This window comes from Panthera onca, chromosome D4, assembly GCF_046562875.1.
Source record: "Panthera onca isolate mPanOnc1 chromosome D4, mPanOnc1 haplotype 2, whole genome shotgun sequence".
Lineage (NCBI taxonomy): Eukaryota > Metazoa > Chordata > Mammalia > Carnivora > Felidae > Panthera > Panthera onca.
Genome location: NC_138351.1, coordinates 54619071 through 54631893, shown reverse-complemented (window position 1 = coordinate 54631893; position 12823 = coordinate 54619071). Strand labels below are relative to the sequence as shown.

At 37.3% G+C, this 12823-nt stretch overlaps 1 long non-coding RNA gene across 3 annotated transcripts; it reads left to right on the top strand.

The window, feature by feature from the left end:
- The first annotated feature begins 3567 nt into the window (after positions 1-3567).
- Positions 3568-8279, top strand: LOC132663313 (uncharacterized). 3 transcript variants are annotated; one of them, XR_009603020.2, is made up of 5 exons: positions 3568-3772; positions 3909-3998; positions 5066-5396; positions 6722-6852; positions 8067-8279. It is a non-coding gene; the product is annotated as an uncharacterized LOC132663313 (long non-coding RNA). The 3 variants fall into 3 exon arrangements; XR_009603019.2 differs by having other exon boundaries at positions 4894-5396; XR_009603021.2 differs by lacking the exon at positions 3909-3998 and having other exon boundaries at positions 4894-5396.
- Positions 8280-12823: the final 4544 nt, after the last annotated feature.

The following is a 12823-nucleotide window of genomic DNA, read 5'->3' as shown; positions in this document are numbered from 1 at the left end:
AGATGAACTTAGATAATTGCAAAGAATTATTAGTGGTTTTAAAAAAGAGAGAGATTGACAATAATGCGTATTTCATAGAGCCTTTGGGCAAAGAAGGGCACAATAAGAAGAGGCAGCAAAAACATTTTACAGTTGGAATTAAAAAGTCTGGGCATATTACCTGAAGCTAAGCTGGAAATACTTAGCTTTTTTTTTTTTTAATTTTTCCTTCTTTTCTTATTTTTTTCTTCTTTATTTTCACACGTGTGGCCTTTATTCTATGAGTGGCCTGAGTCCACTTACTGGAAAATGCAACAAAATGGTAAGGTTTGCGGTCTTACTACAATTTCCCTCAAAACTGTGTCTATACTAAGGGATAAGAAATTTCAAAATTTAGAACTGAACCTTAAAACAGCATTTTATTGTCACTTACCATAACACCCTTAGAAAGATGGATGTAATTTCAGTTCAAATCCCAAGACCGATATTCGGAAGCAGAGATCTGAAAATAACCAATCTGATTTCACCCATTCTCTCCTCTTTGAAATTCAAGTATTAGTTCAAGGGTTCTTAGATGCATGTTTCTAGTCCTCATCTTCTATTCAGCCCCAGCCAACATCTTTCACATTTTGTACTGTCTTATGTCCCTTGGAGGAATCGTAGATGTAACTGTATAAATAGACGAACAGTAATTATATAAGTAAAGAACATCATAACTCGGTCCATTACTTTTCTTGGTGCCAGTACTTCACATCAGTTAATTTTTAATTGCAAAAGGAGACAGTCTCTTTTTCCTTCTCTTTCTACTCTTCTAAATCTGTTTCCATTAGTTCTAAGGAATAAAGTACTGGTGCCTATAGACATATGACTCACAGTTTCGGTGAAACCCCATGTCCGAAAGCTTTGTTTAGTGTTTGCTTAAAGATTGTAGTTCCTAGGTGTTGAATCAATATATCATACACCTGAAACCAATATTACTCTCTACGTTAACTGTAATTTAAATAAAAACTTTAAAAAAGGCTGTGGTTCCTGAAATGTAAACTTGATTGTCTGATTGGTTTAGAAAACTAAGAGGTTGAAGAGAGGTTGGAGTAGGAGATAAATGGGAGAAACCAGTGACTTTATATTAAATTAATTTTGTCTTGTTACACAGTGGCTTTGCTCTTCAGCCAGGCTGAACTTGACTGATTCCCCTCTACTGTAGAGATCAGATAGTTCTTCATTATGCAAGTTCAAGAAGAGTGGTTTGTTGTAACCTTATGTCAGGCATTGTCTATATATGTTTGAATCTTCATATATTATAAAGATGAGATATTGATATATGGATATATAGATATATATTCTAAAAATATTGTTCTATTATTTTCAGATATTTTATGAAGTAAAGTTGTGAAGTTGTCCAGTGGTTTCCACAAGAGAAGATAGTTTTTATTATTGAAAAGTTACTTTTCAAGTTTTGCTTTCTTTTTTAGACCAAATGTAAGATATGGGGAGAGAAGAGGATTGTATTTTCAAACTGCAACTTAGATACTAGTTTGGGAATTGCTGATTTTGTAAAATAAAAAGAAAAAGTTTGGTTAAATAGTCACATGCTCTGCTTTAGAACATGTTGGAGCCTTAACCTGGGGATTTGAAAAATAATTTTACCAAGAGAAACAAAAGCAAGAATGAACTATTGGGACTTCATCAAGATAAAAATCTTCTTCACAGCAAAGGCAATAATCAACTAAACTAAAAGGGAACCTAAGGAATTGGAGAATATATTTGCAAATGACATATCAGATAAAGACTTAGTATCTATAAATCAAAACTGTGATGAGATACCACCTCACACCTGGCAGAATGGCTAAAATTAACAACTTCAGAAAATAACATATATTGGCAAGGGTGTGGAGAAAGGGGAACCATCTTACACTGTTGGTGAGAATGCAAACTGGTGTAGCTATTCTAGAAAACAGTATGGATGTTCCTTAAAAAGTTAAAAATAGCACTACCCTCTGATCCATCGATTGCATTACTAGGTATTTATGCAAAAGACACAAAAATACTGATTCAAAGGGGCACATGCATCCTGATGTTTATAGCAGCACTGTAAACAATAGCCAAATTATGGAAAGAGCCAGAATGTCCATTGACTGATGAATGGATAAAGAAGATGTGATGTATATTTAATGGAATATTACTCGGCCATCAAAAAGAATGAAATCTTGCCACTTGCATTGATATGGGTGGAGCTAGAGAGTGTTATGCCTAGTGAAATAAGTCAGTGAGAGAAAGACATATACCATATGATTTCACTCATATGTGGAAATTAAGAAACAAAACAAATGAACCTAGGGGATGAGAACAAAAAATGAGAGGCAAGCAAACCATTGGAGTCTCTTAACTATAGAGAACGAACTGAAGGGTTGATGGAGTGGAGGTGGGTGGGGGATGGGCTAAATGGATGATGGGCATTAAGGAGGGCATTTGTTGTGATCAGCACTGGGTGTTGTATGTAAGTGATGAATCACTAAGTTCTACTCCCGAAACCAGTTATTACCCTATATGTTAACTCACTAGAATTTAAATAAAAATTTGAAACAAACAATAAAAATTAAAATAAAATTTTATTACTAGTTAAAAAAGTAAGAAAAAATAATTTTACCAGTCTTACCTTGGGACCCTCATTAATTTTCCTTCTCACTACACAATGAGAATTGTTATACCTATACTCTCTCTCCCTCTTTCTAAGAGAAAGAGAAGGGAAGAGAGGGAGGGAGAGAGAGAACCTTAAGCAGGCTCCATGCTCAGTGCTGAGCCTGATGCAGGGCTTGATCTCATGAGCTATGAGAGCTACAGTAAATGTTTGGAGCAGTGGGTAAGATATTTTGGGGTTATTAAAATATTCAAACTCTCATGATGTAGTTTCTAAGAATTGAACTGAAGAATATAGTGAAGTAAAGAAAACTAACAGGGAATATAAACATCATAATGTTTCTCATATTAAAAAATATTTTTCACTCAAATCACTTGAAATTTAGAATATTGTCATGACATGAAGAAATGAAGCCTCTAAAATTTCACATATGCTACTTAAAATCTACACAAATATCACCTTTTTAGGATAAAGATAGGAAGAAATAAAAAAGAGAATGGCTTGTGAATATGATAGGATTTTAATAAAATCTTTTAACTTTTTCTATATAGTAGTGTTGGTACAATAGTATAGTAGTGTTTGCAAAAGTAAGTTCTTGTATTACTATAATTATGTAAATGAAAAAAATTGTGTCACTCATTTCATTTTGGTGACTGGGAAAGTTATATTAGTGAGGGGTTGTTCCCTGAAGTGACAGGTTTAGGATATTTCTGACCAGCAGGATTGGTTTTTTTTAAGCTCAAAAATTCATGCATGTCCAAATACAGATGTAGTTAAGCATGTGATTAAGAGTGAGCAAGTGAAAGCATTTCCTTTAAGAAATTGCTCTTTCAGAGGCAGTTGGTTTATGTAAACTTAATCTGGGATGGCAGAACCCTGAGGAGTAACTGATGAGGTAAAGAAAGCTCCAGAACCCTTAGCAATATTCCACCCCCAACTGCCATCTAGAGTAAAGGATGATTGGAAATGGGGGCCCCCATGATGTCTTAGAGGATTGGAAGAGAACTGTGGTCATCCACATATCTGAGCACCATGAACAGACTAGCTACAGGATCAGTGCACCCTGCCGTAAAAAGCCAGCTGCAATGAAACACTTTTGAATGGAGAAGCATCTGGAGGTTGAAGATATCAGAGAAGCTTCCCGCTGGTCTGGAAGTCAGTACTGGGGCATCCTTTCTTGGGCAGAGATGGGGGTGGATTGAGATATGCTTTCAATGAGGAGGAAGAGAGTATGGAAGGAAGACTAAATCACTTAAGTGGAGAAAGGCTAAAGTTATTGTTTTCCTTTCAGAGGAGATCAGTTATGCCTGAGGAAACAGAACCTACAAGTAACCAAAGCACTCCTTGGTAGGGGCCTTACGCCCACCACCATTTTTGTGAGGTAACTTTGCCGTGCATTCACTATCTACCTGAGTGATGGCTGCTGTCTTCTATGTTTGTTTATTTTCTGTCTCACCTTTGCTCATCTGTGATGATCTAGAAAGTGGACAGTAGCATGAGAAATCACCTAATCTTAAGAAAGAGGAAAATGCAACCCAGAAAATTATTGCCTAAAGTGAGATTAGAATTTCTTGACTTTTAAAAGACTGGGCTGGAGCAAATCTAGATTTCAAGAAAAATTCTCTTCAGTAAGAGCCGATATGATAAAACCTGAAATTATGTATCATGGGGAATAAGTTGTAGGTAGGTTGGTGGTTGGTAGACATAAGGTATACATTTTATTCTAGTTTTGGATCATATCAAGATCATGAGGCTATTTTCTCAAGGGGGGAAAACATGTCCTACCTAACAAGTCTCTATTAGATGGGGAATGTGATGGAGTAAGGGGAATGGCAAAAGAAAGACATTGATTTGGAGGGGGAGGGGCACTTGCTTGCTGGGCGCGCAGAGAGGACTGAGTAGTTAACTGTCAGTGGCAAAAATAACTGCCATCCTGGGAGGTGAAAGTGTGGGGAGGGGGGCAGAATGGAGCACACATCAGAGCTCCGTGGGCAAAAGCTGCTCTCATGAGGAAGCCACACTGTTTCTGACCCAATCTAAAGAGTGGCCTGGTGAACAAGGCGCTCTGTGCTTTTGGTTCCTACCAGTGATGGCTGGGAATAAAGAAGGTTAGAACAAAAGAAAACATCTCGCTTCCCTGCCAATTCCAGGCTTTCACCAAAGCTGAGGTCTGCATTTGCAAGTCTCTAGCACTGTGCCTGAGAATTTCTAACTATTCAATACCTGTGTGTGTGTGTGAAAACGTAAAATTTTGTTCTCCATTTTTTTCTTCTCAGTTAACCTGGCTATAAGATGATTCCTGTGCTATAGCTGCTGGAGGTAGCCTGATCAAAAAACACCACAATTGTGGAGATGATTGATTCTTCTTTTTATCACCTGTAATACCCCTATCTTTCCTCCATGTAACCATTAAAGGGAGCAGTTGTGTACAAAATGTATTATACACAGGTCCCACGCAGAGGAGTTAGAGGGAGGATTTAATACACAAGAAAAGAGGTTCCTGGTGTCCTGAGGGGCAGTTCCCTCCCTGCTGGCTACCTGAGTGGGCTAATCTTCAGCCCCCAAATGAGGCCTATATGGAAAAGGATGACATCGAGCAAAGGGCATAGGTGGAAACTCCTTCCCTACAACACATCATCTGCTACTCTCAGCTCAAAGGTTTAAAGAGAGCAAGAAGATTTACTTCAGATGGTCCGTGTCCCTGTCACCATCCCCATCTCCATTTCTGACAGGAGTGTATAGGGAGGCGAAAAGAAGGTGGCTGTCATTGGGAAACAAGGTAAGGGCTTGAAGGTTAAGAGGACAGCTTTGAACTGGGCTCAGCAAGCTCACTGCTTCCAATAGAGGTCCTGCCATGTCTTCAGTGGCCAAGTAAAACTCTCAGCTTGCTGTTCTCTGGTTTCCTAGGATACTGGAGTTTTCTCGTGAATTACTGAGGATAATGCAACTCAACCTAAGGAAGAAACATTTGTAGGAACTTATCAAGTTTATCTTGAAACTGGGTTTTACTATTTCCTGTTCTTTACTAGGACCATGTGTGCAAAAGGGACATGCTGTTAAGCAGAAGATATTAAGAAAAGTGGTGGAAAAAGAAAGATACTAGAATGCTTGACAAAGAGAATCAGAAGGCCTGTAGATTACATGGGGGGCAGGGGATAAGAAAATATGGCTATGATTTCAAGTGGGACTCTGGATACATAAATTCTTCAGATAAAAATCTGGGTATCATAAAGCATGCTGGGATAAACACAGGGTGAAATGTCACTCAAGAATTAAGTGTAGAGCATCCCCTTGCTTCCCAAACCATCTTTCAACATGGCCACTTCTTATACATACAATGGCTATGGGGCTTGGGGAAAGTCACTCTAGTTGCTGGTTAGGTTAAATTCTGAAAAATATTCCACCAAAAACAAAAAAGTAGCATGAAGATCAAACATAAAGAGTAAAATAAAATAGAAGAACTTGTTACATAGTGTATACAATCTCACTACTTTTGCAGTCATTATACTTTAGAAGCTGAGGATTGTCTGAAATTTAACCTAAGAATTTCTTTTAACTGTGTATCAGCTGAGGATTTTCCCCATTTGTTCTCTGGGTCCTGTCTTGAGAGAACCGTTTCTACTCTCACTGTTCCAGGGGCACCTGGACAGAAGTAAATAATAAGGGAACAGAGTAATTTAACAAGGAATTAGAACAGTGATGTTCAGGTACAGATGCCCAGGAATCACTCTGTCTCTAACAGAACAGCAAAAATGACAGAAACCACTAAGATAACTAATGATCAAACAGGAGAAAGAAGGTTCAGAGGACAAAGAAAAGAGAAAGGAAGGGGTGGGAGTTCTAGGAAAGAGGAGCATAGCCCCCTCCAGGGGAGAGGTAGGGTTCCAAGGACAGAGCTGAGCTGCCACAGGCTGAAACAGAGGGTGACTGTCAGGCCTTCACGACCTCCTGACGGAAGGGTACTGGGTCTGGTGTGCTGAGCTCGTCAGGTTAGCCTCTGCTAACACCTTGATAGGAGAAAAGAAAGACAGCAAGCACTGTGTCCAAATGGCATTCCTATAGATGAGAAAATCAAAGTAAAAGACATGTTTTCTTTCTCCTCAGATAATACATACATAGGAAATTAAATGGTAGTGAATGAATAATGCTAAAGGCTAGAAAAAGTTGTAGAGAAGCAAAGAGAGGCCGAGAGCTGAGCCACCGCAGAGGAGATGCCCACCATTGCTGGATAATTTGTAAGTCCCTCCTAAGTGGGAAATCTAAGCCTATCTAGAAATCTGATTTGAGCCCAGGTGGTGGCTCCTGCCCCTGATTAGAATGCTTATCCCAGCTCAGAGATGTTCCTGGAAAAGTAATGAGGCACTGGCTTCCATATAGATGTTTATATCCAGGAAGAAAATAAAATTAATGGCGTACAGAAACTTATAACGACTCGAGGCAATTATTTCTGAGAATATTTAGTCTCAATATTTCTTAAGATCTCAATTAAATCAGGTATCCTGGAAATTTCAACTGTCATTGAGTGGGGAGTTATCTTGCTTTAAAAGCTGCTACCCATGTGGAACTCAGGTGTATATGGAAATACATGTAATTGATTGCTTAATCTTAACATTTTTGTCCCAGCTCTCACAGTTCAAGTGTTGTGAGAAACAGTTATTGATTGTAGAAGCCAAAGGACTGGACACTGTCTTCTCTTTCTATGAGTACTTGACTCTGCAGCGATCTTGAACCCCCTTGAAAGAAAAGGACTTCTCAATTTTCTTGTGCCTCTTGCCAAGAATCTCTGAGGATTCCTGAGATTGATCACTTAGATGTTTGCCTGCTTTATGTGTGCTTTCCATGTTTACATCCTTAAAGTAATTGAGGCTTAGAGACCAGAATGTGCCTGGGCCTCAAGAGCGTGGAAAAGGCAGCCTTGAGTTACAGACTGGCAGAGACTGGCAAAGAACCGAAGGCTCCCCTACCTTGTGGTGTCCCACTGCATTTGCCCCCAAAGATGAGATTGCCTTTGCTATCAAAAGAAGCAGAAGGGGCTTAGATTTGATATTTCCAAGTCGTGTCTTTGGTTGTCTGGAACCAGGAAGAAAGATGTGTAGTCCCTTCCTTGGGAACAAGGCCATAACGTCCCTAGATGGGAAGAGGGCGACCAAGATGCCTCGGGGTGGGAAGGTCACGGAGCATCCCCCAGCATAATTAGGCTTAGGACTTGAGGTTGTGAACAGGACGTCTTTGAAACAGGTAACTCTGAGACAGTTGGAAAAAGGGGAAATTTACCTATCTCTAACAATAGAAATTGTCTGTTACTGGCTTCTGCAGGAACCAAAACTCTTACATGTTATGGATACCTGAGTACTGGTCACAGTAAGAAAGGATCAGATTTGTTAGAGTTCTGCTATTAACCAACCTGCTCTAAAACTGGTTTTCTTAGTAGAATGTTTTATCTTTGCAGATTTTGGAAACAGGGCTGAGAATGGAAATCTGATTTTCTGGCAAAAAACCCTAATCTATCATAAGAGGCTATGTTACCTTAGCCCAACAGAGGTCTATATCCTGAAATCATAAAGGTTCAGAAGACCAGAATACAAGCCCAGTGTTCAGGTCAAGAGAACAAGATCCTTGGAATCAGACACACTGGAATAAAAATTGAAATTCTTTCACTTATTATTAGATCTTATATGATTTTCTTGCTTTCCTATACCTCACTGTTCTCATTTGCAAAACAGGGATAATGATAGATACAAATACTTGTAACTGTAAAATGTATCACATATGTACCTAAAATACTTCACTCAGTGTACTGCATACAGTACATTTTCTTTTTTTTTATTAATTTTTTTTTATTTTTGAGAGACAGAGCACAAGTGTGGGAGGGGCAGAGACACAGTGAGACACAGAACCCAAAGCAGGCTCCAAGCTCCAAGCTGTCAGCATAGCCCCCCGCAGGGTTTGAACCCACAAATCGTGAGATCATGACCTGATCCGAAGTCAGACACTTAACTGACTGAGCCACCCAGGCGCCCCCATACAGTACATTTTCTAAACTGTAGCTATTTTATTAGTAGTCCTAAAATGCTCTTCAGAGTATTATTTCCAGAAATGGTTATTATATGTCATAATTCTTTGATAACGTAAGATGAGATTTTAGGTGGCAAACGGGAATGGTGAGAGATATGGGAACAACCTCTCAGGTGAAACCTGACTGAAGAATCTGGTAATGGTGGGACTTGAGGAAATAGATTCAAGTCTGAAGGCTCTTTGTATGATTGCAGAATCCTATTTTGGAGGATACGTACAGGAACAGAGGAACTTACAAGTAGTCAAATTTTAGTATCCTGTAAAGGAATTCAACAGAATTTGTGATGTGGATGAGCATAATCATTAACATTTTAATTTAGATATGCACTTTACAAATTATAAATAAAATCAGCATGCTCGTAGTTTATGCACATACTCCTAATTCACTGAATATAACATAGATAATATTAAGGGAATTCACTATTATTCATATGAATGACTTTAATGCCTGTATAATACACATACTGTTTAGTGCCTTCTATATACAGTCACCCTCCTAGAACAACACAATCATGGTCCCTGTTCTCAAAGAGCTTACATTCTGTTGTAGAAGACTGACAATACAATTAGTTAAGAAGTAGTCTTTGTTATTAAGGAAATAAAAATCTCTTTGGTCATCAGTGGTCCCTTTTCTTACTCAAGTGTATGCTGACTTCCCATCCTCCCTTTGTCCTATTATTTCCTTCATAATCTACTCTGACAAACAAATGATACATTACTCTCTTTTTTAGTAACTTCTAAATATCCCAAGCAAAAAGTTGATCTTGTGTGTGTGTATATATATGCATATATGTTAAACATTGCATATATGCATATATGAGTTAGAAAACAAGTATATATGTATATATGGTTATACATACATTAAACATATATATGAAACTATATACAACTCACTTGCTGTGTGGGTGTGCATATCTAGGTTGGTTGAAGACATAAGAGATTTTCCTTAGATTTAACTTACCATTCTAAGAGCTTAACTGTTTTATTCACAATAATAGTTTTTTATTGTTGAATGAAAGCTTTGCGATTCATTATAAATGATCAAATAAAATACAATAATATTCTGATGTGATAGTATGTAAGTTTTACCTATCTCTACACTTTTAAAAGATTTTGTGAAGCCAGCTAAAAAAATAAAGCCAGCTAAAAAAAATGGTTAGAAAAAAATATATTTTAAAGCAAGAGAGAATATCTCTTATGAACTCAGTAGAGAGCAGAATGCCGTGTCCGCTGCCCAAGGACTTCTTCAAATTTGTTATCTACCTATAAGGTCACACAAAACCAGTTTTAAAAAATCTTGATCTGATATATGCCTACAAAGAAGAAAGGATGACAGTCCTCAGCAGTCACAGCAATAACTTAATTTACTTAAGAGAGAGAGATAAATGACAGGTGGAAAAAATTTCTGTCAAGCTGGGGAGACCTTGAGATAAAAGTGAAACTTTTTTTTTTTTTTTTTTTTTGGAATCAAAGGTCAGATCCTTAGTACTTTTAAGAAGCCCTCCTTGATGGTTTCTTTTCATTTCTAGGTGTCAAAATGAAATTGGGTGACTCTGAAATTTTCTCTCAGTTTTAATGAAATCAGAATCTCAAATAGAAGAGGCAAAAAGACCAAGAAGTTTGAAAACTGCTAAGCATTAGGTTCAAATTATGGATAATTTTAAAATACGTTAAATACCTTTGTCTTTACTTTGACGACCTATTGTCGATATTGGAAAATTTCTACAGTCCTTGAACGTATACTAGATTTGGTTAAACTATGTGAAATTATTACAGCATGTTTATTCACTCTAAGCTTGTCATTGGCTATTATGTGTCATTGTGTACCATTTTGGGTCTTAATATTTTAGTGGAATGGAGTAATCATTCAAATCCCAAAAATAATTATGCACTGTGATCAATGTCATGAAGGTTAAACACAGAACACTGTGGACAACAGAATGGGAATAAATGTGTTACTGATTTCAGGAAAATTCTTTTTAAGAAAATGAACCTCAACAAAAATGGATAATATAGCTGGAGCACAGGCAAGAGATTGTTAGGGACCATCTTGGCTCACACTTGTAGGCCATGAAAAGGATTTTATTTTTTATATAATAAATCAGGCAGAGTTTTAATCAGGGCTTTGACTTTTTGACCATGTTTTAATAAAATCTTTATGCATAAAAAAACTGAGACAAACAGGGTAAAAGTCTCATTTGAAGCTCAAGAATTTTACAAAGGAAAACGACACTAAGCAAAATGAATAATCTGTAAATTACCTCTAATTAAAAAAAAACAAAAAAAACCTTTGGCTTCTGAATATGTCCATTTCTGCCTATTGAATTTAAACCTCTATAGTGAATAGTAAGAGGTAAAACTAGAGATGCACAATCATCCCAGAAAATAAACATTGCAGGGAGTAGGAGAGCATAGCAGGAGATCTCCAAGAGTTACAGTCTTGAAATATTAATTATCCAGATAAAATAGACATTCATTTTGTTCAGTTAGTGGTATTTTATTACAGTATTATTAGGAAGAAAAAAAAGACTTTGAAAACCTATGTTTCTCAACAGAACTAGTAGGCGACTCTCAGTCCTACAACCCCCTCTCAAGTGGGCCGTCCAGTGTAGCTTTCAGGCTTCAAGCACTCAAGGGACATTTAAAGATAGTTGGTCATTGGGGCGCCAGGATGGCTCAGTTGGTTGAGCGTCCGACTTCAGCTCAGATCATGATCTTGCAGTTTGTAAGTTGTAAGCCCCGTGCGGGGCCTCCGTGCTGACAGTTCAGAGCCTTGACCTGCTTTGGATTCTCTGTCTCCCTCTCTGTCCCTACCACTGCTCTCTCTCTCTTTTTCTCTCTCTCAAAAATAAACATTAAAACCTTCTTTAAAATAGTCACATACTTGACCATTAAGTAAACCTCAACAAAACCAAAGGATTGGTATCATCAAAACACAACAAAATTTGGGAGCGACAACTAAAATCATATGCAATATGTATTATAGAAGCATTTTTAACATTAAGTACTTCTAAATGATTCCTAAGTCAAAATATAATGGGGAATTTAAATGTTTTGAATTGACTCACAATAAAAACACTGTCAATTGTGGGATATAGCTAAAGCAAATAAATAGGGACACTTTTAACTTTAAATGTATAAAAAAAAGTTTAATACTAATCACTGAGCTGAGTTTCAACTTAAGGAAAAGAGCAATAGAGCAAATCCAAAAAAATATAATGTAAAATAGACATTCTTGAAAGTCTTAATCTGTGTCCATATGATATTGTCATTCCTATTATTTTCTTTCTTTTGAACTTCCATATCATATATTACAATCATAATGTGTTTAATCCATTTCTAATTAAAGGGCATCACTAAAACAGTGAAAGTTTGTTATTAGGAAATGTGAGAGCAGACAAAATTGAACTATCTTAGGCCTTTAACGAAATCACATTTAACTATACCTGTGCTTTGTCACCATATTTCCCTTCTATTACATATGTACTCTTAGTAGCCAGAGAAGAATGCCATGTTTGCAGAACTTGGGGAGTTTCTTATCTACCTTCCCCTTTTACTCTTACTTTCTTTTTCCCATAAATATTCTGCCCTACCACCAGATCCATTGCCAGGTATAAGGATGTATTTTCACAGGTTAGCCACATTTTCTCAAACAGTTCAGTTAAAATTTCAAATACATGCTTGGAAGATTATAAAATTACATTAGGTATGTGGTTATAGTTTTAATAACATAAAGGAATCAGAAAATAATCATTACGGGCTGCCTGGGTGGCTTAGTTGGTTAAGTGTTCGATTCTTGATTTTGACCTAGATCATGATCTCACACTTAGTGAGTTTGAGCCCCACTTGGACCTGTCAGCATGAAGCCTCCTTGGGATTCTCTCTCTCTCTCTCTCTCTCTCTCTCTCTGCCATTCCTGCACTCTCGCTATCTCAAAATGAATAAACTTTAAAAAATAAAAGTATTGTCTCACTTCTAAAAAATAATCATCTTTTTAAAAAAAATATTTTGAGAGAGAGAGAGAGAATGAGTGGCGGAGGGGCACAGAGAGAGAAAGAGGATCAGAAGTGGGCTATGTGCTAACAGCAGAGACCCAAATGCCAGATACCATGCTCAAACTCACGAGCTATG